Below are 26322 nucleotides of genomic sequence, written 5' to 3' on the forward strand. Positions count from 1 at the left end.
GAGAGAGAGAGAAAGGAATCTGCTTGAAAGGTGGTTTGAGAGAGAGAGAGCGAGATGGAAAGAGAGAGAGAGAGAGAGAGAGGGGAATCTGCTTGAAAGGTGGTTTGATGCCACGAGAGAGAGAGGGAGGGAATGTCCTATATCAGTACAGTAATCTGTTTGAAAGGTGGTTTGTGAGATGGAGAAAGAGAGAGAGAGAGCGAGAGAGAGAGAGAGAGAACGTCCTATATCAGTACAGTAATCTTGAAGAACATATTAAGCCCCATTTCACCTCACCTCAACTCTTGTAAATGTCTGCATTATCACAGTTATTTAACTTTTTTATCATGTCTGTTTTTTGTGTATCAAGCAAGCACGTACCAAGCTAAATAGAAAACATGGTTTTTACAGCTGTTTTTCAACATTTAAGTCAAGTCTAACTTCACATTCTAACTCATCATACAGAACTCTTGTAACTGTGTCAAGATTGTTTTTAAACCCAAACCCACCAACACATGCCTAAGAACTTAAATTTTCCACATTCAAGTTTGCATCCTGACCCAGGAATGAAACCAGTTCCGTGTAATCAGCAGGTCATTCAACTCCGTTCCTCTGAGGTCTGAGCACCAGGATTACCGATTTGTCAGGTATTTCGTTATCCTGTCAATTCCAGGTGTCCAATGACAAGCCTGCTCACAACAGAGTTTAGCAAAGTATGTAGGTGAGGTTACAACCCAAATCATGGGATGCAAACATCACACCCAACCATTCCAGGAACTATTTATTCCAAAATTAAAGCACAGGGCTGAATGTCTTGGAGAGACGTGGATTTATGATGTGGAGTGTTCTTGCTCATTAGTGAAGAGTTCTGCTCGTGGGATGGTGTTGGTATAACTGCAGGTCGGCCGTGAGATACGGAGCTGTGAGATACAGAGCTGCCGTTTGGCTGGAGGTGGTAGTTCGGCGAGCTCTCTGACTGCTGTTTCTTAAAGGCGATTCATTGATTGCGGTTGGGGCATATGTGATGCATTAGTGTAAACTTTGTGTGGCATTGTTTGGGGATCTGTTTACATGAAGGTAAGAATTTTTTTATCACTGTATCCTCAGTTGAATGTTAACCTGGTCTGGTGATGATAAAATGAGGAAAATAAGCATGTTGTCCATCATTTTGAGGTTGTCAAGGGTGCAATTGATCATTTGTTTTTATGATTTTGTCTTATAAAGTTTGTTGAAAGGATATTTTGACAATGAAATTGCTTGTTCGCAAGGTTGGTTGCAATTGGTTGGTTGGTTTGTTGTTTTATGCCGCACTCAGCAATATTCCAACTATATGATGGCTGTCTGTAAATAATTGAGTCTGGACCAGACAATCCAGTGATTAATATGATGAGCATCGATCCACGCAATTGGGATCGATGACATGCTTCAACCAAGTCAGCGAGCCTGACCACCCGATCCCGTTAGTCGCCTCTTACGACAAGCATAGTCGCCTTTTACGGCGGCAAGCATGGGTTACTGAAGACCTATTCTGCCCTGGATCTTCACGGGTCCGGATCCTAGTAGTACTCTAATTATGATCCATGGTTTGTCCTCACCATACCTTCACATGTTGCCCCATAGCTGAAATATTGCTGAGAGCAGTGTTAAACAACAAACAACAAACAAACAAATAGCCCTTAATCTGGAAACGTCAAGACCCATATTATTATTATAGACTGGTGAAATTAAATCTTATCTTTCTCAAATCGCATATTCATTTTGGAGATTGCAAGAAGGTCGATGACAACAAGGAAGGAAACAAAAAAGTTTTTTTTATCTGAAATTAAATCTTGCCTTTATCAAATTGAATGTTTAAATTTAAGAATGTGAATAAGTACCCTAAAGAAGAAAGTTTTAGAGGTCTTGTATAGTTTGTGATATTCATAGGGTAATTATTGAATCTTTCTGGATCTGAATTCTTACAATATATTTCATTCCTGTCAAAGAATAGCTGTCAAAGTTATCTAGTGCCAACTGTGATTCTTGCTTGTGATATATCATTTCTGAAACTTTCATATCAATTTATTGCCACATAAATTGATTCAGTACCATCATAAACCTTTGCCTGCTGTCTGATTATTTTTGGTGGATAATTGATTAAATGCAAAAACTTTTGATATAACTGAAAAGTTGAAAGAATTTTAGAAATGTTTGGAATGATTTAGACTGAAACCTGGAATCAAAGTCATTGGCGTAGGAGTAGGAATGTTGACATATCGTGTCGTAGGATGATAAATTGATTGCTACAGTTTTATTATACAGACATATCTGATGCAGCGGTTTGATATATCCTGGATATTGTATATCATGGATGAATGTCCATTTCGCTCTGATGCTGTTTGGGATGCAATTATTGATTGCTTGTAGTTTGTTTAAGAACCTTAAGGCGGCTGTTGTATCAAAGGCTAGACTGGGAACACCAAAGGCTGGCAAATATTTGAAGTACTTAAAATATGTTGGTAAGAAAAGTGGGTGTCTATATTTGTGGAAAGGTTAAGTGTTAGCTGTTCATAGAACCTTATTTGCTTGGTTGGAATTTGCCTTGTCTGCTGAAAAATTAATCTGTTTATTTTCAAAGTCTTTAATAACTCTCATGGCAAGAAGTGTAGTGTGAGCTATTTGTGGCTTGGAACGGCTTGAAATGTAGATCCTGCCCAACACTGTTTTTATAATATGTTGCTTGATAACATGGTTATGCTCCCACAGTTTCTGGTATCAAGTGTGATTTGTCACATATGTCAGAGCTGAAATACTTTATAGTTCCTTTTGTTTTTTGAACTGTTGTGGCCGTGTTCCAGGTGTGTTGTGTAGAAGGAAGTGTTGTCTTTTCCAATCCAAGGGTCGAAGATGAGGTGTTCTGGCTGTGTTGGTGTGGCTGTGATCTGATGGGTGCTCCCGAGTTTCAATTAGGAGTCCAGACCCATACAAGCATCAGTAGTGGTTTCCTGGGGGCTGCTGTCTTGTTTTTAAAACCTGTGCCCATCAACCCAATCAGTCAGCACTCTGACTCACTCACTCACTCACTCACTCACTCACTCAACCACCCAAACACCCACTCACTCACTCACTCACTCACTCACTCACTCACTCACTCACTCACTCAACCACCCACCCACTCACTCACTCACTCACTCACTCACTCACTCACTCACTCACCTATCAACTCAACTCATCAATCAACTCACCAATCAACTCACCAATCAACTCACCTAGTTAGTTTCACCTACCCCACTCACTCACCCACATAGATTGCTGCTTTTTTAACAGAACTGTACACCCCATCCATATTGGCCTAGCTTCATATCTCCACAGGTTCCACCCATCAGGGCCCACTTGCACAAAGCGATCTTAGCGCTAAGATGATCTTAGCCCCCATACTTTAACATAGGCTTACGATAGTCTTAGCGTTAAGATGATCTTAGCCCCCATACTTTAACATAGTCTTACGATAGTCTTGGCGCTAAGATGATCTTAGCCCCAATACTTTAACATAGGCTTACGATAGTCTTAGCGCTAAGATCGCTTTGGGCAAGTGGGCCCAGGACAGACCCATCCAGCAGTGTGTCTGATCGCATGCCAAGATTCCAGTAGCTTTCCAACATCTAGATGATAATTACCTACATCTAACGGAAATATGCTCAATGGAATCTAGAATGACTACGGTTTGCAGTCCTCCATTAGGTTTTCATTTGATGTATTCAGAAGACATGCAGTTCATGTTTCTTTCCCCATAAAAACACTAGAAGCATGGCAATAGGAGACTTGTCTTGGATATTATCTCTACTCCTTAAAGAATCTAGGTGTCTGATTGGCCAGTTGCTACTTGTAGAAACTCATGCAAGTTGGTTGGTTGATCTGTACAAATATCATATACATTAGGACTGATGGCACGTCACTTGCTTGATACGTCACTTGCTTGATATGTCACTTGCTTGCCATGTCACTTGCGTGTCACGTCACTTACTTGTGACGCCACATTCTTTTCATGCTGAGTTGATGTACTTTGAGTCTGGCATGGCGAGCAATCGACAGACTGATTGTCTCACAGAAAAAGAGCAAAACCACCATAGTGTAAGAGCAAGACCACCATATTCTCAGGAGCAAGACCACCATATTCTCAAGAGCAAGACCACCATATTCTCGGGAGCAAGACCACCATATTCTCAAGAGCAAGACCACCATATTCTCAAGAGCAAGACCACCATATTCTCAACAGCAGCACCACCATATTCTCAAGAGCAGCACCACCATATTCTCAAAAGCAGGAGATCCATATTCTCACGATAGTTTTAGAGCAAGACCACCATTTTCTCAAGAGCAAGACCGCCATTTTCTCAAGATCAAGACCACCATTTGCTTAAGATCAAGACCACCCTAATTTAAGAGCAAGCCCACCATGTTAAGAGCAAGATTCTCAAGAGGCCTGTCTTCAGCTGAGAACCCTAAGGACCTGCAGGCAATGGTGCCTGTCATACAGGGGCCAGGATTTGATGGTTCCATTGAGATGTTAAGGGTCATTGCCCTAATAGTTGCTTGAGGCCTTTGTCCTTGTGTGAGCAGGTCCTGAATTTAATGTTGCAGTCCATCTTTGTCATGGTAGCACAGGGGTTGCTGCTGCATCTAATGAGACAAATCTTAAGTTGCCATCAGTTGGTAGTGTTGTTTGATAGATTATTTAGCCTCCATTCTGTGGAAGCGTAGGAAATGGTAGAAGGTTTTAAGTTTCACAATCTTGGTCTTTTTTAGATTATTGTGATGATAGTGACCTCAGTATTTTGCCATCTTTCATTCTAAAATAATGATCGTGAGAAGTCTTTTTAGAATGAATGTTACAGTTAGGACAATAGTGATGACGATGATAATGGTGCTGCTGCTGCTGCTGCTGATGATGATGATCATGATGATGACAATGCCAATAATGGTGATGTTGATGACAGTCACAAGGGTGGTGGTGCTGCTGCTGCTGATGATGATGATGGTGGTGGTGCTGCAGCTGCTGCTGATGATGATGGTGGTGGTGGTGGTGCTGCAGCTGCAGCTGCTGCTGCTGCTGCTGATGGTGGTGGTGGTGGTGCTGCAGCTGCTGCTGCTGATGATGATGATGGTGGTGGTGGTGGTGCTGCAGCTGCTGCTGCTGATGATGCCAATAATGGTGATGATGATGCCAATAATGGTGATGATGACAGTCTCAAAGGTGGTGGTGATGATGATGATGATAATGATGATAACAATGGCAAAGATGATGTTGATGCTAATGACGAAGAAATGACAATGAAGATGAGGATAAATAGCACAAGAAGTTCTCACACAAAATCTGATTCACCAATTCAATTCCACTCCGATTCCTCTTCACTCACATCAACTTTACCAGTCAAACAGCATCCAATACAACATTGTTACACAACTGTTAACATTTCCATTTATTGTCTCCCTGTAGATACTCCAACAAAGCTGACACATCCAACTAAATATTCGTCTGGGCGATGTGAACCGACTCAGCGTTCGCCTGCAGAGTAGGTGCAGAGAGTGGTGCAAGATAGGGCAATCAGGGACATTATCAGAGCCATACAGCCATCTTCAGTCTCCATGTCTCAGTCATTGATTCTCTCCAAGGGAACTAAGATTGCTTGAAGGGTCTTATACTCTCCTCTAAGTTGTCCCTTTAAGGTTAAAGCTGTACGTTGCTAACTGCGAGCTTGTCCCATGGGATTCATATGATAGACTGTTGAGTTTATTGTTATTTGGCCATTAGTGACCTATTTCCAATGGCTGTTCGAAGGTAGAGAAATACTGCAAGAAATATGTATTTTTTATGATGAGGGATTTGTGTTTTTGGGCATGCTTTTCAAAGCAAGGGTGGTTTGAAATGTTGATATCAAATTGATCTCAACATTTATTTTATTCATTTCGAATCTGTGACAGAATATTGTATTGTTTGAGACACATGCTTTTGGTTTTTATTCTTGACTTAGTGTTTTGCCATCATCATTGCGTGATAGGTCTTCCAGGGCACATAGAGGCTTCAGTAGCCCATCTTCTAAGGTCATATATTTCTATTCACTCACCATCCATTCTATCAATTTAAATAGTTATTAAGTCCATATGATAGGAGATAATCACACTAGATTATTTTCTTCTTCGTGTTATTTTTATTATTAATTGTAATTATCATCATCATCATCATCATCATCATCATCAATGGTTTATTTTAGAGCTAGGTTGCCTGTATAACTAACTGCATTAAATCAAATTAGGAACTGAACTTACAGCATGAGGTTTCAAATGGTAAATTTAATGGGCTTAAAACTACCCTTAGCCTAGCTCTACGATGACATGCTGTGTTATTAAATTTTTTTAATATACATGAATACCAGGTGACCTACCATTTGTGTTTATTAATAACCAGGTGACCTACCCTTTGTGTTTATTATTTTCCCCCACCATGAAGCAGGGCTGGGGAAAAAGGAACTGAGTTTGTCCGTTCATCCGTCCGCTTCTCAAGGGAGACAAATTTTCTCCAAAACTATGTTAGTCACAGAAAAGAAATTTTACACACTGATGTTACTGGTCATGATCTTAAAAAGAGTTCGAAAATTGGTGTCGTAAATTCATATTTTACAGAGTTTTGGCCCTTGCTCCGTGCTTTTCAACTTCATGCATACTACGTGAAATGGGGACATGTTTTCTCAGAAACTACTGAAGTTACATGAATGATAGGTTGCAAGCTTATCTAACAGATACATTTTTTTAGACTGGGTTCGAAATTTCGTCCCTTAAATATTTTTTTTAACAGAGTTATTGCTCTCAATCCATGTTATTCTTCTTAGCACATAGTATGTCCAATGCGGACAAGTTTTCTCAGAAACTAATGAAGTTAGCTTATCTAAGAGATACTTATACCTTTTGTGTGCATTAATTTCACATTTAATTATTTTTTCTGATGACATAAAGCGCCCAAGTCGTCATCATCTTCACACGATCACCACCTCTGATAATATTGATGTAACAGTTTGCTCATGCTATTAACCACATTAAACATTTCTGTAACCACATCATCATCATCATCATCGTCATCGTCGTCGTCGTCGTCATTATTGTTGTTGTTATTATTATTATCATCATCATCATTATTATCATCATCATCATTATTATCATCATCGTCATCATTATTGTTATTATTATTATTATCATCATCATCATCATCATCATCATCATCATCATTATCATCATGAATTTAGATTAATCTTTTGCGGTTTGTTTGTGACAGGTTTTGATTCATCAGGAATAACAGCCTTGTTGAAATAATGCAAAAGCGCCACTGCGTCCCCTGCTCTTAACATTGACTGCGGTTTAATTCTTCCGGGACCAGCCGTTATGGAATGATGTATTGATTCAGCCTGAGTGTGCTTCATGATAACATGGTGCGGGTTATTTGATGTAATTTCTGTTTCCTCTTCATCAACTGTAGGTGGACCAGACATGATGGAGAAATAATTTCAGAATTTACTTTTAATCTGATTCCTTATTTGAAAGTGTCCATGTTGCCCAAATGCTATGAAAGTGGCAAATTGATATTTCCTGTGAAATATCATGTTTTACATGGAGGCTTATTTTTATATGGAAAAGTTGTTTTTTGTGTCTGGAAAATAATTATTCAGGATATATCCTGAGCAGCCGATATATTTTTTAGATGGAATCACCATTTCATATTCAAAAGGTACATGTTTTCAAGAGGAAAGATGGACCAGGATGAGATTTGCGCCAACTTTTTCACCAGTTTGCAATTTATATAGTTTTCCATGCTTAGACTATTTTCAAAGCAGATTAATATTTCTTTTTACGATCTCTTTAATGTTAATATTATCTGACACTTCAGTTTGGAAAAATGAGATATTGTTAAAAGTTCACGCACACTATGGAATGTGTGTTACCAAGTGTGGGGCTGGTACAGCCAAATCAATCAATGGTCCAGTTCCAGTGTAGTTCTGGACATCTTTATAAGCAACATGTGTGAAAGCAGGACATTTTCTCTATGAAAATTTGGTCATTAACCTCTAGGACCCATGAAGATTCAGGGTACATGACTGAGGGTAGTGCTAGAGCAGAAATCCAAAACCGTTGAATATTTCATGATGAAACTTGCTATACAGATCAGACTAGTAGTGAAATGGTGGCTTTGATGATTTGGGATTTTGAAAAACACTGAACAGCATTATTCTTTTCTTCACTGAACTGGAATGGCCAATGGCTAGGAACCAAAAGTGGGTATAAGTAGTGAAATTCCATTTCCGAGTTGCACCAGAACAGGGGGGATATGTCATCTCCTGATGACTCTTGTTTCAAAAGTCTTATTACCCGTGGCATGTTAATATGGGAAATAGCATGTCAAGAAACTGAGCATTGGGAATGTTGAGCAATATTCCTGCAGCTCCAGCCTTTGGGGCCTACATTTCACAAGTTTTTAGGTGCAATCGAGCATACTCTCTTACAAGATTTCATAGACCGTCATACCATTCAAGGCCTCAGTAAAGTTTTCACAAAGTTTTATGATAGACATAGGGTGGACATTTCCAAATTTGACGCATCAGTGTTAAAAATGATGTCCAATGGCATTCCTTATTTGGCCATATGTTCCCATGTTTTTTCAGGTGAACAATTGACTTGCCCATGCATGTGTTTATGATGAGTGAAATCCGTGCTTGCGACCCATGCTTGCGGTAAAACGCAACTATGCTTGTCGTAAGAGGCGACTAACGGGATCAGGGGATCAAGCTCGCTGACCTGGTTGATGCATGTCATCGATCCCTGTGTGAATGGGTGGATGGATGCTCATGATATCAATCACTGGATTGTTTGGTCCAGACTCGATTATTTACAGAGCCCCGTCATATAGCTGGAATATTGGTCAGTGCGGCGTTAAACAACAAACAAACAAACAAACAAACAAACAAAATTAAGAATACGGAAAGGGTTGGGTCGCTATTGTTTAAAAAGCACTCTGCTTTATCAATTGCCTAAACACCCAGATTTTTACGGCAAATACGGTATGTGAGATAGAGTGGTAAATGTGGAACTTGACAATATTTCTCAATGTCACTGGTGTAAAGTTCCACAAAACAAATACACTTAACGGTATTGGTACATTTGCTTTGTAAATACAGAATCAGGGCCTCTCCATTTGTTACCCAGCCCTAAACAGGAATATGTGTCCCCGTTGGTATACTTGCCACACACCTTTGCCCCAGCCTGTTGGTTTACTAATAGAACTGTAAGGTATGTATTGATACTGTTCCACAAGATTTAATAACAGGAATCAAGCCTGTTGTTGGTAGCTCTCTAAGGATTCATATGAGGTTAGAGAAATGAAGACTACAGGGCCTAGATTTTCGAAACGATCGTAGCCCTAAAATTATCGTAAAGTTATCGCAAGGAAATCATAGGCTATCGTAGCCTATTTTCGAGTGATTGAGTGAGTTTGGTTTTACGACGCTTTTAGCAATATTCCAGCAATGTCATGATGGGAGACACCAGAAATGGGCTTCACACATTGTACCCATGTCGGGATTCGAACCCGGGTCTTCGGCGTGACAAGCGAATGCTTAAACCACTAAACCACCGACCGCCCGCCTATTTTCGAAATATCGTAGCCCTGAGATATCTTAAGTTTGTCATAAATCTAAGATAACCCCATACCTGTCGTATGTTTATTTTATCTTCATCCAAGATGATGGCATACTTTGCCATAGATATTTTGCCAAACACTTAGTCTGCTTATACATTCAAACCTTGACATTTCATTTTGCTAAACTTTGTGATTCAAGTTGACACTTTGAAAACACGAAGAACACATCAATGATTTCACGTAATTCATTCTTGAATATGCCCTTGTATGAAAATCCCTTGACAGGGTATGTGTGATCTTAACTGTGTATTTAACCTTATGTTTGAGTATCTGGGACCGCTTGATTGATTGTCTATCTTTGACCTCTTAACTTGGAATCTGAAGCCCTTGACTGTGTGTGACCACTTTACAGAGTATATGTGACTTCTTTGACAAAATCTGTGACCTCTTGACTATGTGTGTGACCACTTTACAGAGTATATGTGACTTCTTTGACAAAATCTGTGACCTCTTGACTATGTGTGTGACCACTTTACAGAGTATATGTGACTTCTTTAACAAAATCTGTGACCTCTTGACTATGTGTGTGACCACTTTACAGAGTATATGTGACTTCTTAGACAAAATCTGTGACCTCTTGACTATATGTGTGACCACTCTACAGAGTATATGTGACTTCTTTAACAAAATCTGTGACCTCTTGACTATGTGTGTGACCACTTTACAGAGTATATGTGACTTCTTTGACAAAATCTGTGACCTCTTGACTATGTGTGTGACCACTTTACAGAGTATATGTGACTTCTTTGACAAAATCTGTGACCTTGACTATGTGTGTGACCACTTTACAGAGTATATGTGACTTCTTTGACAAAATCTGTGACCTCTTGACTATGTGTGTGACCACTTTACAGAGTATATGTCACTTCTTTGACTATATAGGGGGCACAGGTGGCCCAGTCATCTAAGGCGCCGCGATTCGCTGTGCAGAGTTGCGTCCCTTGGGACCGCCAGAAACCTATGATTGTGGGTTCGAATCCCGGTTCGCCCCGATTATGTTTCTAGGTTTGTCAGCACCATACCCGTGCTCATGGGTTTCACCGAAGTGGTAAACGTCTGAGACCTGCATCACTTCTTCTTTACTTCTTTTCTGTATTTTGTATCACTTGACTGTGTATATGTGACCACCTGACCATATATGTTTGACCTCTTTGACCGTATCTGTGACCTCTGTACTGTGTATATATTACCCCTTGACCAAGTCATAGATCAGACCTGTCTCATGTTCTTTTTGGGTGTTTTTAGTCAATAATCCAAGAGATAGAACGGGAAAATATAAACTATCAAATATAATTTTGGTAAATTAAGGCTAAAATAATTCTTCAAATTGGAGATTAAACAAAAATATGTTAAACAGTAGGGCTGGGTCGGGTAACTCGGGTACTCGGGTCGGGTGGGTCCTGAGTAGGCCCCGGTCACCCACATGACTACCTGGACCCGTAGTTAGTCACGTTATATACTGTTTAATGACATTAACAATAAAACTCAATGGTTACACTACAAGTATAGCTAATGTTCCCATTTCTTTCTCACTATGGAGGCATTCGTTCTGACTTTTATATGTTCAAGTAAGGATAAAGCGTCTATCAACCGCAGAGTATACATGATCAGATCATTTTATTCGTGAATCTAAATAATTTTTGCCAGGGCTGCGGTAAAACAGTTCACAATCAGACATTTTGTACCCAACTCTTGAGGCCTATAGTGGGTATCCGGGTAGGGTCAGATAATAGAGTGTTGGGTACCCGGGTAGTAAATTTGGACTCATTCCAGTCCTATTAAACAGCATATTTGCAAACCGTATTATATACCGTATTCGACGTAATAAGCGCCTCGCTCTGATAAGCGCCCACGGCGATATTTGCTAATATATTGGCTGGTGAACAATCCCAATCAGCACCCCTTCCGATTGATAAATGTACACAAGCTTTATTTATTCGTGTATACTACGGACTCATGTGTTATATCACCCTTAATTATGGGCAATTAAATTCTTGAAAAATATATCTGTCATATGGAAACATTTCAGGCTGTTAGCATAAACCACGAAATTTACGACCTTTCCACTCAAAATAATATTCTAATAAGCGCCCCCTATTTCTAATTTTGAGAGCGCCCTGGGCGCTTATTATTTTGAATACAGTATTGGAGGTTTTGCAAAATCTGTGGTATACAGAAAATATAGTTTAGTCTGGTCTTATGGTTGCCTTACAAGACCCTGGTACAAGCTAGAAGCTGGAGAAACAGATGGCTTTTGAAGCTGTTCCATTTGATGCTCATTGAATGGGGAACTGTTTTTTACTTGAGATCATGCAATCTCGTTGACTCTTTGTATGCTGCGGAATTGAAGCGTGTGTGTTTCCTGATGAAAATATCAGTTTGTTTTTTAACCAGTTGATTCGCACAATAATTCATCCACAGCAGGACCTGAAAATGTTATTTTTGATTTTTTTTGGCAATACCTCAACACAATCGACAACAGAAATAATTCAAGGCAGGACAGTACCCAATCTGTCAGTGTTGAAAAGGAAAATAACAAAATCTATTCCTTTTATTTGATTTTTCAGGGTTTTTGTTGTGTTAATTAGATTAACAGGAAAACAGCACTTCATTGACATCAAGCTTTGGAACTGGATTAATTGTTACTGTCATCAGCTGTGAAGAAAATTGGTTCTTAATTTTATATATGGCCATGGTTCTGACAGACTGTAGCTTAACCCTGTTTCCTGTGATCAGACTTGAACTGTGCAGGAAGTATATTGTTCGAATTGGTTCTCGATATTTTCAGAGCACTTTTGGGAGTTTAATCGAGAACTGACTTTCACTTTGTGTGAGTTCATTGGAGTATGAACCTTCACAGAGTGAGGGCCAAACTGTTTTATTGTTGGAACTTGAAGTTGAACGATGAAGTTCATACAATGTTTGGCCCTCAGTCTATCAAGAATCATACTCGAATGAACTCACACAAAGTCAAAGTCAATTTCTGCTAATTTTTTATATCACTTTTGTTTTTACCGCGAAGGATGTATCTATACTCAATGTTATGTTGTATGGGTTCTCCCAGGTATGTGGAAGTAGTCTGTCAGAGTTTCATTTCAAGAATACCGTTTTATGAAAAACATACGAATGTCAAAATGTGTCATTTTTATGTTTGTGAATGTTTGACGTTATGAACATGTGACTCGCCTCTCATCCAATGGAAAAGCTGTATGTCATGTTATCTTCAACAATCATTTTGAAATAATTTTGGTGGGGTGAGGGAGTGTATTTCTTCAGCTGACCCTTGTAGTTCTATTTGAGCCCATTTCCACAAGGGGCATGTCATCGAAGGTACCACATTTCGCTCTGCAGAGTTGCGTGGTTAAAGTGTTCGCTCATCACGCCGAGGACCCAGGTTCGATTCCCGACATAGGTACAATGTGTGAAGCCCATTTCTGGTGTCCCCCGCCGTGATATTGCTGGAATATTGCTAAAAGCGGCGTAAAACCATACTCACTCAGTCACTGAAATGTCAATTTTTCATTTGTAAACATTTATAGTTTTGACATTTCCTTTGTGATGCTTAATTTTGCATGAGTGGTTCTAGTTATGGTATTACTGAAATTACTTCTTAAACATGGATTATATTAAGAGTGACATTATAAGATAAAGACATTATTACCCTCATGTCATAAATATCACTCTTGTTATAAATGTCATACATTAGGGAAAATAATTGTTTTTGTGACCTAGAAACAAATTCATCTTATAATCTGCATTTGTAAGTAATAACAGAAGGAAATAGTCTCCATCTTGTGATGGAAAAGGGAATACTTACCGTATTCGATGTAATAAGCGCCCTGCTCTAATAAGTGCCAGCTGCATTTTTGCTAATATATTGGCTCATGAACAATCCCATTTAGCACCCCTTCCGATTGATCAATGTACACAACTTATTTATTATCCCCCGCCACAAAGTGGAAGGGGGATATAGGAATGGGTTTCCTTCCATCCATCCATCCGTCCGTCACATTTCGTTTCCGGAGCAGATCTTGAAAACCGTACCATATTTCTTCACCAAACTTGGCACATAGATAGGTCTAGTGGTGAACTGGTGCCTTTTGATAGTTTGGGATTTTTAAACAAAATATTTTTCAAGTTTCCAGGGCAACAACTTTGCTTTAGACTGAAAATGGCGGTAGTCCTCGTTTCCGGAGCAGATCTTGAAAACCGTACTATATTTCTTCACCAAACGTGGCACATAGATAGATCTAGTGGTGAACTGGTGCCTTTTGATAGTTTGGGATTTTAAAATCGTTTCCGGAGCATATTTCTTTACCAAACGTGGCACATAATGTCATCTCACAGAATTGAATACATTTCCTTTCTTGTCGGTTAGTTCTGCATGGCTTGAGTGTATGTTCCTCCAAAAGTGTCATGGACACATTTGTTGCATTCACTGACTAACTTCACACAGAAACACAACTCATTACATGTGAGTATTACATGCTTGTTCATGTATAATACGCACTCGTGTGTTATATGCACCCTTAATTATGGGCAATTAAATTCTGGAAAATATATCTGTCATACATAAACATTTCAGGCTGTCAGCATAAACCATGAAATTTATCTTTCAACTCTGTTTTTTTTATTTCTCTCCAAGATAATATTCTTATAAGAGCCCCCTATTTCTAATTTTGAGAGCGCCCTCAGTGCTTATTACATCAAATACGGTACTTGTTATTTATGAACTCAATTTGAAGGTACTTGTCATCATCATTCTGTCAACACATTGCTCAGGTGAGCTACAGAGCCAATGGGTGATGTTTTGCTCCATTTGGTGAAGACAAGTTGATTGATAAACCAATTTCCGGTGCCATCTCCCGAGTATACCCATGGTGTATTTAACACTATTTCAAGACATCTGCAGGAATCTTTCCGCAGAATGATCATCGCACTGTCATTTCCACTGGACAATAACATAGATTGATCATCACAGAATCATACATGTTAGACATGTCTCTCCATTTGCCCTGTTAACATGAATAGCCTTAACTCTCCCCTCCAAAACAGCAGGACATATTGATACTGTTAAAACACAATGTGTTCTTTGGCTACAGTAAAGTATGATCCCATAGGACCAGGGTTAGAATAGGTCCCATGGGACCGCGGTTAGAATACAACCCATTTGACAGGGTCATAATATGCCCCTTGGGACCAGGGTTAAAATATGTCCCATGGAACCAGGCATAGAATACAATCCATTTGACTGGGTCAGAATATTGCACATAAGTTTTAATTAATATTTAGGGGAAATGGTTGTTGTCCCATGGGTCCGGGGTTAGAATATGTCCCATGGTACCAGGGTTAGAATAGTTCCTCAGCACTCTACTGCTTGTCTTAGGTAGGAGACTAAATTGGATCAGATTGTCGGATGGTAATAGTGTGTCACTGTACTCAAACAGTTTAGGATACTGCCCATATTATCAACCACTGGGGCGACCAAGACTTGATTATTATAAACCCTGGTCCTATGGGACATATTCTAACCCCGGTCCCATGGGACCAGGTTTAGAATATGTCCCATTTCACCGGGGTAAGAACATGTCCAATTTGACCAGGGTTGGAATATGTCCCATTTGACCAGGGTTAGAATATGTCCCATGGGACCGGGGTTAGAATACAACCCATTTGACAGGGTCATAATATGCCCCTTGGGACCAGGGTTAAAATATGTCCCATGGAACCAGGCATAGAATACAATCCATTTGACTGGGTCAGAATATTGCACATAAGTTTTAATTAATATTTAGGGGAAATGGTTGTTGTCCCATGGGTCCGGGGTTAGAATATGTCCCATGGTACCAGGGTTAGAATAGTTCCTCAGCACTCTACTGCTTGTCTTAGGTAGGAGACTAAATTGGATCAGATTGTCGGATGGTAATAGTGTGTCACTGTACTCAAACAGTTTAGGATACTGCCCATATTATCAACCACTGGGGCGACCAAGACTTGATTATTATAAACCCTGGTCCTATGGGACATATTCTAACCCCGGTCCCATGGGACCAGGTTTAGAATATGTCCCATTTCACCGGGGTAAGAACATGTCCAATTTGACCAGGGTTGGAATATGTCCCATTTGACCAGGGTTAGAATATGTCCCATGGGACCGGGGTTAGAAAATGTCCCATTTGACCGGGGTTAGAATATGTCCAATTGACCGGGGTTAGAATATGTCCCATTTGACTGGGGTTAGAATATGTCCCATTTGACTGGGGTTAGAATATGTCCCATTTGACCGGGGTTAGAATATGTCCCATTTGACCAGGGTTAGAATATGTCCCATTTGACCGGGGTTAGAATACCGGTAGCTCCCCAGCACTCTACTGCTTGTCTTAGTTAGGAGACTAAATTGGATCAGATTGTCGGATGGTGATTGTGACTGTCACTGTACTCAAACAGTTTAGGATGTTGCTCATATCAACCATTGGTGATATTGCTGAGTGTGGTATCAAAATAGCAAGCAAATGAACAATTCATGTCATTCCAGTTTGGTATCTAGGTCGTTTGCAAGTCTAGATAGGCCGACAATAGGTATTTCAAAGAAAGAAGTAACTGTGTTGTTGTTATTAATCTTGCAGTTAATTTCATTTAAAACTCAACCCATGAAGACCAGGGTTAGAATAGGTCTTCAGCAACCCATGCTTGCCATGAAAGGCGACTATGCTTGTCTTAAGAGACTACTAACAGGATTGGGTGGTCAGGCTGGCTGACTTGGTTGATGCACGTCATCGATCCCAATAGCGTGCATCGATGCTCATGATATTAATCACTGGATTGTCTGGTCCAGACTCGATTATATACAGAAAGCCGTCATATAGCTGGAATATTGCTGAGTGCGGCGTTAAACAACAAATAAATGAACAAAATCATTTAAATTTCTACTGATACTTTCTTATGAAATCTTTTCTTTAAAGACTTGTGCAAGTCTAAAAAACAGTCCAAACTTTTCGGGAGGTTCAATTTGTATGTAATAGAGTCTGGCAGCAACTCTTGGCTGATCTGGGATGTGGGAGACTGATGGATGTATTTATCCAGTTTGACATTATCTATAGGATTGCCCCTGAGGGTGGGTGGGTGTTGTTGAGGAGATAAGGAGACTAGATCCAGTCTAGTAACAAGCTTATCTGATGTCTGCTAATGGAGCATGCAGTGTTTGAAAGAATTATATCCCTTTTCCTTTGAAATAAGAACAAGTGTTGGCAGAACTGCTGTGGCAGAAATGGGATTTCTCGCAACATGCAAGGGTTAGATTATATAATGTTCTGAAGGCTGCAACCAATTTGTTGGTTTGTGAATAACAATATTGACAGGATTTTTTTGTATGATTCCTGTAATAAAAAATATGCTTTGTGTTAGTTTAACATACTAGAATAAGAAATGGGTGAAAATGAATTGTGCTCCTGTAAACACATATCAACAGTTTTAAGCCACTTTTTGCAATATTCCAGCCATTTCACATTTTACACACAAGAAGTGGCATCATACGTTACCATGTTGGGATTTGAACCCATTCTTCCGAATACTTTAACCTCCAGCCTGACCCACTGCCCCAACCCTCTGAGAACTCAATGGGCACTTGTACGTCCGATTCTTAATCGGATGAGTATTTGGATAATGTCTTCACATTTCACACACAAGAAGTGGCATCATACGTTACCATGTTGGGAATTGAACCCATTCTTCCGAATACTTTAACCTCCAGCCTGACCCACTGCCCCAACCCTCTGAGAACTCAATGGGCACTTGTACGTCCGATTCTTAATCGGATGAGTATTTGGATAATGTCTTCACATTTCACACACAAGAAGTGGCATCATACGATACCATGTTGGGATTTGAACCCATTCTTCCGAATACTTTAACCTCCAGCCTGACCCACTGCCCCAACTCTCTGGGAACTCAATGGGCACTTGTACGTCAGATTCTTAATTTGGATAATTTGGATAATTTTTTCCGGTTAATCCTCCAGGCTTCCTTAAGTTGCTGATACGAAAGGTCATATCATCACACAGGGAAATCATCCAACAACAAATGTTGTGCTTGTCAAATACAGGTGTCATCACTTTCTCTTGTCTTTGTGCATCTGTGTGTCACTTGTCGTATGGCGTTGCATCAATTTTGCACATTACTGCATTTTCTCGTGTAGTGGTGCACCGGGCCTGAATCCCTCCTCTGGTAGTAGTCATGGGGGTATAAATTACAAAATGTCGCAGGTTGATTGTTCATTGAATTTTCACCTCTGTTGCCTTGTAAATATCAACAGGACCATTTGTACTCATTATATGGAATGCACGTCTAGACGCTTGTACATTGTGTTGAGAGTCTTGACCTTTAGGATGTCGGGTATCACCTAATAGATCCTGGATTATTTTGTACTGTCTCAGTGTCAGTCTGGTGTATAATGCCAAAATTTGGTATTTTGATCGTCTGGTGTCATGACTTGTGAAATACAGACACCAGGGCAGAGCCCTGTCCATTTAAGCAATCTTAACGATTACTCAGTTGTAGATGTGATTTATAACCGTACCTTTTATTTAAATCCCACTATATGTTAAGCATGTGTTTGTCAGTCCTTGACAAATTCTGCAATTCCACGATCGCAGAAAGATTTTCAGAAAATGTAACTTGCCGCAGAATTGCAGAAAAATTGCAGAATTTGTCCAAATTATTGATCAATACACTAATTGTCATTATTTTCAAGCTGCTCCACTTCGGACTTTCCTCCCACATTAAGCTTACACGCCCTGATATGACTGGAATACTGTTAAAAGCGGAGTTAAACCCAACTCACTCACTCACTCACTGTTATGTGTCGGGTTGACATCTTGAACGGAGGGGGGCACAATGGTAGGAGGAACAGCACAAACCATGTTGACATTTAATAGGCTATTCTTAAGTTTGTGTTGTTTTGCAATTCATCGTTCTCATTTGGGGCCAAAGGGACTTGTAATAGTTGGCTAGAGATAGTTACTGCAGGATATTGTTTTGCCGAGTTAATTACTACTCTGTCTGGCATGTTACATTTGAGTTATTTTCAACACTGGTTGTGTGAACTCATTCATTTTGTCCACTGAGTCTTGGTTCCAGAGTGTTAGGTGCCACATGAGGAATTAATCACTTCCTCATTAGACTATCATGGAATCGATGGCTACAGAATACAGATGGAATTGTTTCATTAATTAAAATTATAGGCTTCTGAGCATTAATTACGTATTACCTTACGGAATTACACGTCAGACCTCAGTCTTCGCTACAATGAATTAATTAAGTTTTGGTTCGGTTTGTTGTTTAACGCCACACTCAGCAGTATTCCAGCTACTGTATTTGACGTAATAAGCGCCCCGCTCTAATAAGCGTCCAAGGCGATATTTGCTAATATATTGGCAAGTGAACAATCCCAATTAGCACCCCTTCCGATTGATCAATGTACTCAAGACTTATTTATTCATGTATAATACTCACTCGTGTGTTATATGCACCCTTAATTATGGGCAAAATTAAATTTTGGATAAATATATCTGTCGTATGTTAACATTTCAGGCTGTCAGCATAAACCACCGTTCAGCTCTATTTTTTTCACCAAAGTAATATTCTAATAAGAGCCCCCTATTTGTAATTTTGAGAGCGCCCTGGACGCTTATTGCGTCGAATACAGTATATGACCGCAGTCTGTAAATAATCGGGTCTCAACCAAACAATCCAGTGATTAATATCATGAGCATCGATCCACGCAATTGGGATCAATGACATGTATCATCCAAGTCAGCGAGCCTGACCACTCGACAAGCATAGCCGCCTGTTACGGCAAGCATGGGTTGTATCATGATATGTATCATATCGTGACCTATGTATCATGCTATGTATCATATCGTGACCTATGTATCATGATATGTATCATATCGTGACCTATGTATCATGCTATGTATCATATCGTGACCTATGTATCATGATATGTAACGTATCGTGACCTATGTATCATGATATGTATCATATCGTGACCTATGTATCATGATATGTATCATATCGTGACCTATGTATCATGATATGTATCTTATCGTGACCTATGTATCATGATATGTATCATATCGTGACCTATGTATCATGATATGTATCATATCGTGACCTATGTATCATGATATGTATCATATCGTGACCTATGTATCATGATATGTATCTTATCGTGACCTATGTATCATGATATGTATCTTATCGTGACCTATGTATCATGGTATGTATCATATCGTGACCTATGTATCATGATATGTATCATATCGTGACCTATGTATCATGATATGTATCTTATCGTGACCTATGTATCATAATATGTATCGTATCATGACCTATGTATCATGATATGTATCATATCGTGACCTATATATCATGATATGTATCGTATCATGACCTATGTATCAAGATATGTATCATATCGTGACCTATGTATCATGATATGTATCGTATCATGACCTATGCATCATGATATGTATCGTATCATGACCTATGTATCATGATATGTATCATATCATGACCTATGTATCATGATATGTATCTTATCATGGCCTATGTATCATGATATGTATCATATCTTGACCTATGTATCATGATATGTATCATATCGTGACCTATGTATCATGATATGTATCTTATCTTGACCTATGTATCATGATATGTATCATATCATGACCTTGCTGTATCATTTCACCCCAATCTAACTATTGGATTCAAAATGATTCTAAAGTATCTAACAGTTGAATTTTAGACATGTTCTGATGTTCTGTCAAGTGGATATTCTATCATTCCATCGTTTTTGTCTCCAGAAACACTTTGATGCTATATTTTGGACTTGACGAGCAGTCTATACATATGTTTATGAAGGTATATTTCTGTCTAAAATAATATTGCAGAATCCAAATATAATTTTACAAGACATTCAAATTATCATCTACCAGCCCCCAGACTGACTGTCAATAATGCTGCCTTTATATGAGAGGTGAAATAACAATATTACAAATTTTTCATTTTAGGTGATATGTCTATTTGATTGACGGAAATGTCTTCTTCATATGAAACTATTTCTCTGTAATAGACAACCTCCAGACATAATATTGACAGATCAGGGATGTGTATTTCATCAAATTGTGACTCTCGGTAAGCTTGCTCATCATCCGTTGCAATCCCCTTAGTTAAACGGAGCGGTACCATGATCAAATTTCATACAATATCGCAAATAATTAGATCCTGGAATGTGCTTAAACCAATAAATGTGTAAGGAAAGTTAGAATCATTTTTGTAGTTGCCAAACTTTTTTTTGTGAAAAGCCATAACATGATTGTTTTGTGTTCTAGCCTGAAATGAGTCGATAAAATATGTTTTTCATGAATATCTTTAAGATCAAGATAGAGGGAATTTTGAATGGCTTAAGTGAATTTGTGGAAAATCGTGCGATTTGATAAAACGGAAAAAAATTATTTGATTTTTCAATTTTCAGTACTTGTAAAAATTGCTTCAATTGCCGTTAACAGTTGGGAGATCATTGATTGAAATTTCAGTTAAAAAGTCAGATAAAAATGTTCTCAAATTTTTATAGCAAGGAATATTAAGTGAAATTGTAAATGATGATTGCACGAGTAAGACCCATATTACTACCGGTATGTAAATATGATTTACAGCATAAAGGTTTAATGGAAAAGTGGTAACAAGATTCATTGATGGAATTTTTTCAGGACTGTGAAGGGATGTGTGTGTCTTAAGTGTTTGAATACGGTCAGTGCAGAACAAGAAATAGCCGCTGGGTAAATAACATAATCGAAATGAAATAAAATTGGTTTTCTCGAGGATCCTTTATTGAGATTAAAAGACTTTGGCCAGATGTCAGGGGTTAAAAATAACATCAGCATCATTTGTTCCCCCACAAAAGAAATTGTGCTGATTGATTTGATGGAGCCCTCTGAAGTAGAGCAAGCTGAAAATAGACGTCAATTAAGGATGCACCATGAAGCATAATGTCTTCTTGGGAGAAATTGAAGGATTTTATTTGATTTTTGTTAATAGTTTTCACATGACGGACAACATTATAGTGGCGGATGTCATTTGAATATTTTCAACATGAAATAATTTTTAACGATTTGTTATGATTTAATGGTTTATCTTTTTGTGTTTTTACTAAAGTTATAGCGTTTTTTATAGGGATTTTGTATGGATTAATTTTTAACTTAAACATTTGATATTAAACTTGAGTACTTTATGCTATTTTGATTATGTCTTATGCTGGGAAGGGGCACAGGTGGCTCAGTGGTTAAAGGTGCTGCAATTTGCTGTACTGTTGTATTGTGTCCCTTTGTCATGCCAGGATGTGCTGATCCTGGTTTGAATCCCTGATTTGCTGTGAGTTTTGTCATGGGTCTGTCAGTACGCTGTGACTTGCCTTACTTTAATTATAACTGACTCTGGATAGAAGGGCACAGTGGATTATTGACCAACGATGTCAAGTTTTTGTTGTCTCCCTTTGTGCTTTTCATGTTAAAGAGGACAGTGAAACCTCGATCAACCAGACAGTACTGCTGCTGGTTAAATGGTCCACATTAACCAACTTTTTTATTAATGAATCACATGTACGTTATGTCCGTTTTATTTTAAATAGTTATTGCCTAGAGTTGTTTGTCACATTGCAGGGTTTCCAGACAAACAGGGTCCTCTTTACTGAGTTATTACTTTTCTGGCTGGTATCAGTGGAGGTTCTCGTAACATAGGTTCAGGGCAAGGCCATGAAAATATTTTTTGAAAATGTGTTCAATTGTATGATGAATAACCAGTTCTTAAAAAGCTAAGGATAACATACAACACTGAGGTTTTGTTCAAAAATGTAAAACTGCGAGCGAGGAAAAAACGAGCTTGAGCTTTTACATTTTCAACCCAAACCAAGAATGCGTGGTTTATTCAACTTATCAACCGTCTAAATGCAAGAAATACCAGAAAAATAAGAAAACATCGGGTTACCCTATAGTGAAACAAAACAGTGTGTTGCAGTATAAATGGAATTCTGTCAAAGTGTGCGAAAGACCATGTGCAGCAAGCACACAACTAGCGTCATGACATGTAAGATTGAACACCCTTTCATCACCGTCCGCAGTGGCTCAGTCGGAAAACAGTGGGTTAGAAAACTTAACATGATATGTGAGGTTGCAGGATCGATTCACGTCTAGGAATTGTCCCCAAAAATGTGACTTTTAACCAATCAAAAATCAACATTATATTCACATCCAAAGGCCAATTTATAAAACATTAATTGTAAAACCAAGGTCTTACAATTCAAATTTAAATCCTTTGAGCAGCTCTCACTTTGAAGTAGTACCTCTAACAAGGCTACTACGAGATAGGAGGATACCTACAACATAATAGGTAAAAGTGGCAGTAGGTTTATTAAAAGGACTGTATAATCAGCTGTTGAGAGTGATGTCCCTTAGGTGTGCCAGAATCCTATGATCACTGGTCATCTAAGAGTGACTGAGTGAGTGAGTTGGATTTAACGCCGCTTTTAACAGAATTCCAGGAAAGGTCATGAAAATATACAAAAAAGTAGATTCCAGTGCAAATGATGAATAACCAGTACTTAAAAAGGACTGTAGAGTTGGCTGTTTGGAGTTACTTCCTTTAGGTGACCACCACGATCTGGGTTGGAATTCCTAATTCGCCCTGATTATGTTTCTTGGTTTGTCAGCATCATACCCATGCTTGTCGATATGAATAAAGTAGTAAATGTGTAAAACTAACATGAGTGTATTCTGGAAAAATGAGAAGATGTCGTACTTGATGATTCCCAAACCGAATGATGTCATATTAGACTGGCTTAGACACGGATCATGAGTAAGATGACACGCTAAACATTATCAACATACGCAAAGACATAGTTTAAAGGGAAAATGATTTATGGCCAGTTTTTAAAAAGAAGCAGAATTTGTTCTTGGAATCAAGAATATAAGGTACTGTAGACAGGGAATTTTTTGCGACCGTTTTATTATTGCGAGTTTTGCGAACGAGACTCAATTGCAAAAATTAAAAACACAAAAATAAGTATGACTAATACATACATACTTTATTCATTGCAACACGTCATCAAATGTTGAAATCATCAACCAGAATCACAAGTTACTCAATAAGTTAAAAACACAAATGAATGCAGAATGGTCACACAATATGACAGTGTAAACAGACCAATTAGTGTCACTGTTACCTCACAGTAATCCTGCCTTCTTCCAACCTCGCTTGATTGCATCAGTGTCCTTTGCAATTTTGTCCACACATGACATGACACTGAGTTGAGTCAATTATCATATTTGATAATTGGTCGCAATCCCTTCCAGTCAACTTTCCGGCCAGCTCAGATTAACTAGTTTCAGAGAGAAGCTGTCTATTGTTTGGTAATCGAGGGGTCATTTCAACACGGAACTTGCAAAAATATCTCGTCGCAGTATTGTCTTTGGTGTGGTATTCGCAATATTTTAACGGCGCAGAAATAACGCTGTTAACAGTATTTGGATGACCCGCAAACCAAATAATTGCACATCTGCTGAATGAGATATCCTACCTTCAAGATTCTGTTCCTGTTTTTTACAAGATGTTTTACCAAGATGCTTTAGTGCGAATACAGGTTGGGCAACCATTACATGTGCCAAGGCAAGTCTTCAGATGTTCAATGTTCTCACACTGGCACTTAACATCTCTTCCCCAGATAATGTCTTTATGACTGACTCAATCAACATATATGTCTGCCACCCAGGTATGAGATCCAGCATAACCCTGATGGTGAAAAATGTAATACATATGATTATGCTCGATCAGCTTAGTGTACTGTGTGCACTCAGAACCTTGCCAATCGGAAGTTCTGGCACTTTAACACACTGTGCCATGTCTTGGCCATGTAACAAGAGGCTGCCTCCGTGGTCTAGTGGTAGAGCGTCCGCCTGGAGAGCGGAAGGTCCTGGGTTTGATCCCCAGCTGAGTCTGGTATTACCAAAGTCGTTAAAAGATGGTACTTGTTGTTACCCTGTGTGGCGCTTGGCATTAAGGGGCTAAAACAAGGACTGGTCGGCTCGGAGTCAGTATACTGTGTATGAGTAGCTTATTCATGTTAAACTGCGGCATGGTATCTCAGTGAGCTAGCACTATAAATCGGCATCAGTCCGGACTAGTACAAGCAGCCACACACACACTCTGGATTGATCCTTGAGGTTATTACAGACAGAAGGGTTTCCAAATATGTTCGGGATTGGTTTGAAGGCATGAGAAGACTACAGCCTTAATTTGGAACTATTAGAAGACAATATCAGTGGTTTGATGGAACCATTAGAAAACAACATCATTTGTTTGGAACCATTAGAAGACAACAGCAATCGTTTGGAACCATTAGAAAACAGCATCATTGGTTTGGACCATTAGAAAACAACAGCATTGGTTTGGAACCACTAGAAGACAACAGCATTGCTTTGGAATCATTAGAAGACAACAGCATTGCTTTGGAACCATTAGAAGACAACAGCATTGCTTTGGAACCATTAGAAGGACAACAGAATTGCTTTGGCATTGTTAGAAGACAACAGCATTGCTTTGGAACCATTAGAAGACAACAGCATTGCTTTGGAACCATTAGAAGATTTTGATGGAACGTTTAGGTCAACAACAGCATTGGTTCAACAAGTGCTGTTGGAAAACAGGTTCAATGGAAAACTTTGAGGACAACAAAAATGGTTAGACAGAATGGTTTAGAGGACAATGTTAACATTGGTCTTGCAGCAATGATTTGAGAACAAAAAGTAGAGTGCCGAACAACTTCAGCAGACACCACTGCAGGAACACTGTAGTAAAGGACACCTTCTCAATTAACTCCTGGTAACCAGCTAGGTTTGTATCCATGTCAACATTTGCCCAAAAGCTTTGGAAACTTAATACAACATGGTCATTTGTCTGTAAATAAACAAGTCTTCTCATCTCATGGTCAAACGATTCTAACAGCTAATTGTTGCAAAGATAATACTAGAAATCCAAAATTGGATACTCAAATATTGTTGCATTTGTTTGTTCACTTCAGAACAGAATTTTGTCGGCAAGTTAGTCAGACGTCAGTGTTGAATATGCTGAGTGAAGTTGACAGTTGAAATACCTAAGGGATGGAGAGGCTTCATGTCAGCTTCATCCCATAATCTGGAACATGGATGAAGAAGCCTGTTAGATCGATGGATTCTGTTTGTGATGGGGGATTTTCATTTGGTGCAGCTGCACCTGTTGTGTTGAATCCTCACGGGTTGTTGTTGGGATGCAGCAGCATTGTAAACATTGTTAGCGTGATTAGCATGTAAACAATGATGTTGTTGGCATGATTAGCATGTAAACAATGATGTTGTTGGCATGATTAGCATGTAAACAGCAATGTTGTTGGCGTGATTAGCATGTAAACAATGATGTTGTTGGCATGATTAGCATGTAAACAGCGATGTTGTTGGCGTGATTAGCATGTAAATGACAATGTTGTTGGCATGATTAGCATGTAAACAATGATGTTGTTGGCATGATTAGCATGTAAA

General features: G+C 39.0%; 1 protein-coding gene across 4 annotated transcripts in view; it reads left to right on the top strand.

The window, feature by feature from the left end:
* Positions 1-26322, top strand: part of LOC139464984 (melatonin receptor type 1C-like) — a 182619-nt gene that overhangs the window by 52852 nt on the left and 103445 nt on the right. For 3 of the 4 annotated variants that reach the window (XM_071246634.1, XM_071246639.1, XM_071246640.1), the window contains exon 1: positions 901-1056. The exons of the other annotated variant lie outside the window; for it this stretch is intronic. The gene's annotated coding sequence lies outside the window, so the exon portion shown is untranslated. Of the gene's footprint in view, positions 1-900; positions 1057-26322 lie in introns of those variants that run through there. 4 annotated transcript variants of the gene reach the window in all.

This window comes from Haliotis cracherodii, unplaced genomic scaffold (genome assembly GCF_022045235.1).
Source record: "Haliotis cracherodii isolate W230 unplaced genomic scaffold, xgHalCrac1.p SCAF_17, whole genome shotgun sequence".
Classification (NCBI taxonomy): Eukaryota; Metazoa; Mollusca; class Gastropoda; order Lepetellida; family Haliotidae; genus Haliotis; species Haliotis cracherodii.